The sequence below is a fragment of the Danio aesculapii genome, chromosome 10, assembly GCF_903798145.1.
Source record: "Danio aesculapii chromosome 10, fDanAes4.1, whole genome shotgun sequence".
In the NCBI taxonomy this organism is placed as follows: domain Eukaryota; kingdom Metazoa; phylum Chordata; class Actinopteri; order Cypriniformes; family Danionidae; genus Danio; species Danio aesculapii.
In genome coordinates this window covers 18,346,255-18,350,068 of record NC_079444.1, presented here as the reverse complement: position 1 = coordinate 18,350,068, position 3,814 = coordinate 18,346,255, and positions in this window count along the sequence as shown.

Here is a 3,814-nt window from a genome sequence, read left to right as displayed (position 1 = left end):
ACCAACACATTCTGGAGACACCAAAGGCTAATCTTACATCTTCTAAAAGGGGTAAATAGGTGCCCTTTAATAGGTGTTTGTTTTTTAAAACATTGTTGATTCTGTTTCAGTTCACAAAAGCAGTGAGTCAACTTTTTAAATATTCTAACTCATTTGAAATAAAGAGGTGAGTTCTGTTTCAGTGTGTTTCTGTGCTGATACTGATAGCACTTGTTGTAATTGCAATTTACATTCATTAAATCAAATGGAAAAACCAGAAAGAGTTTAATCAAGCATGAATTTAATTAAGAGCCTGCAAATCACAATCAAATGGAAATATCAGAATCTATTTCCAGCCATAAGAGTATTTAGTAAAAAAAGTAAAAAGCTGTGTGTGTTTGTGAAATTTGTTGTTTTTCAAATATTCCATAAGTGCTGTTTAACGGAGCAAGGGAATTTTCACAATATTTACTATTCACCTTATTCTCCGCGTACGAGTGGGCGCAGCCATTTGAATCATTTTGGCTCAACTTCTGGTCTCATTCACTTCCGTTCATTTTTAAACGTTAAAAACAGCTCGTTTTGCTGCTTGATGTTGCAAACTGATATTTTCTTATTATATTATTCTACTTTGTCTGTATTGTAATGCAAACACTTGTTTGTAGAGTAAGTAGTTTGACCGTTTTTTGCCGTTTATTATTTCTAGTCATTTCTCCCATAGTCAACTGAATCGGAAGTTCTAAAACAATCGCAAAAACGTGTGCACTTCTGCATTGAAGAATAAGGTCAATAAAAGAAGGTATTCTGCAGAAAGTCTTATTTCTTTTAGCTTGGCCCAAAAGCAGTTTTTAATTAAAAAGTGTGTTGGGTATATAATATAATTAGCTTAATATAAATAGTTATATTATAATATTAGGTATATAATATAATTAGCACAATATAATTGTCTTATCAAAGTCTGCTTTTTACTAATGGATACAGAAAAAAACACTGTTAGCCTTTTAAAGGGCACCTGTTTTACCCCTTTTTCCAGATTTAAGAGAAGTCTTTTGTGTCTCCAGAATGTGTCTGTAAAGTTTCAGCTCAAAACACCCATCAGATTATTCATTATACCTTTCAGAACTTTGGAGTTTTCTGCTCTGAAAACAATGTAGCTGTTTTTGTTGGCTGTGCCTTTAATGCTAGTTCTCCCCACCCTCCGTTCCCATGTGCCTGTTAGAGTGTGCCTCAATCTCCACCTCGGCTGCGTCAGATAAACAGCACAGTGACAAACATGAAGGAAGCAGATCTCGCGTATCATTTGTAAGCGATACTACAGTAAGAACTTTCCCAATGATTATTTGATGTATTCGTTGTGGAGTTGCAACAATGAGTCACACACAATGTTGTTACAAAGTTCACACAGACATAGCACGCATGTTTAACTTTGCGCAGTTTTGTCACGCAAATGTGACCGAATACACATTAATATTCACTGCTGTTTGGACCAGGATTGAAGTATCTTCTTTTTAAGTGTGCTGACATGTGGCTGTGGTGATAAAGTAACATCGCTGTTATTCATTAAGAACATGCACTGTTTTAAAAACATTTTAAACTTGAGAAACTCTCTCTTGATCACATTTGACGATGAATGATGATCACAGAGAGCTGAACAGATCTTTTAATCCCAATTGCTTTGCGCACGTCCTGTCTTGTTGATATGATTATACATGTTACTACTGAGATATGTTAATACGCAACTGTCAATCAATTCGGTAGGTGGGGAAACCGCACTCCTCCATCACGTTGCTGTGGGCCTCAAAATGGGAGGGATTTGGATCCTATTTTAACGTCGGGAAATTAAAAAAAGAGTCTTATTTTATTCTCCAGAGTTCTTCAAAGTCCTGCAGTATTATTTTTGCAGGCTCTTGTTTTCATATCAAATGGCATGGTGTCTTATGAGAATGTATTTGACCTGATTCAGTGATTTGATTTCACTTTAGCTCAAACACGTGCTCCAGTCCTCCTATTGTCCCTCAGGCAGGGTCAGGCTCACACAAAGGGCCCTGACCTTACTCTTTTTCTCCTGCATTCTTCTGCTCTGCTGGCCTACAAAGGGTTAAACCCATACAAGAGGCAGTCCACGGCTGTCCCAAGAGTGCATATTGTGGCAGGAATCTAGGTTACAGATGTGCAGCGTCTCTTTATTTAAATATTCATGTCGCCGAGTCAGTCAGTGTCTCTCCGGCTTTTGATGCTAAATCTGTTGGAAGCGAATCGCACGTTAAGTTGCGACTCCTCAGGGTGTTTTTGGCAGGAGTGTTGGAGCTGTTAGGATGAAGTGAAGGAAATCTGATAAATGTTGTGTGCTCATCTCGTCCTGCAGCCGACATCATCTCTACTGTGGAGTTCAACCACTCAGGGGAGCTGCTAGCCACAGGAGATAAAGGTGGACGAGTTGTCATCTTCCAGCAAGAAACCGAGGTACAGGATGGAGCAGTCGTACAACATTACTTGACTAGAGCTAAAAATTATTTAGATTTTTTTTTTGTTTTTTTTTTTGATGAAACTTAACTATTAATTTCCAGGGTTGCAACTTTTAATTTAACAAAATTTTTCAGTTTTATTTGTTCAATTTTCAATTTTATTTCTATAGCGCTTTTACAATGTAGATTGTGTTAAAGCAGCTTAACATAGCAGTTGTAGTAAATTGAAACTTTCAATTCAGTTTTCAGAGTTGAAGTCTAGTTTAGTTTCACTGCTGAAATTCCAAACACTGAAGCAAATTGACACGCAATTTGAAACGCAACTTAATTGATACATCTTTCCATTATTTCTTTGGTTAATTTGACAAAAATCTAACTATTGATTCTAAAACTGTTTTAATTAAAAAATAAATAATTAAATGATAAATATGTGAAATTTGAAGGCTATAAAATATTAGGGATGCACCGATACAATTTTTTTGGATCCGATCTCGATACCAAAATTCTGAGTATCGACCGATACAGATCCGATCCCGTGCAGTTTTTTATTTTATTTTATTTTTATTATTATTATTTTTTTTTAAATGTGATAAACTCAAATAACATATCTTCATTAGTAGAAATAACACACCTATAGGCCTACTGTATATGACAGATGGCACAATCGAATGCTTGTTATAAACTATGGGCTACATTATTTGAGCATTCATTATGACATTGATCTTTTGTGGTCCAGCTTAAGTTTCTTTTTTAATATTAAGATTTTTCTTTGAAATCTGTAATAGGCCACCCTAATCGATAGTAAAATAACCAGCCTTTTAGCAAAGCCTGATATTTTCCTGCAGGTTTGGCGCAGGCTAATCTAAACTGTCTGAGGCGAGTTTTACTTACTAAACATTCCCTCGCATAAACTCATCGCGAGTAAGACGCAGAAACTGAAAGCATGTCTGAAAAATTAATTTTTGTCAGAAAAAATGTCTTTTTGAAGCTAATTTTGTTTGGTATAATTTGTTGCTTATTTTAATGTATTTTTGTTGGTCAGTTATCTACAAAATAAACACGAATATTTGAGGTGAAGTTCAAAACAAGGTCCGCTTATAGGCATATGCTTTAGCGCACAAACTGACAAACAGGTCTATTAAATCAAATATTAATATAAAATTACAGTGATTTTCACTGTTTATTAATATTCACAGTTTTTACAGTAGCCTATATTAGGCTAAATAATTTTTTGTTCATGACAATTCATATGCGCTGGAACATCAGTTTACTTTATTAATTTAATCATCTACTTTGACCACAATGAGCAGGCTTTACAAACTATTCGCACCACCTTAAGTATTCTCCTCGGAAGAGTAAACTTAGTCAAG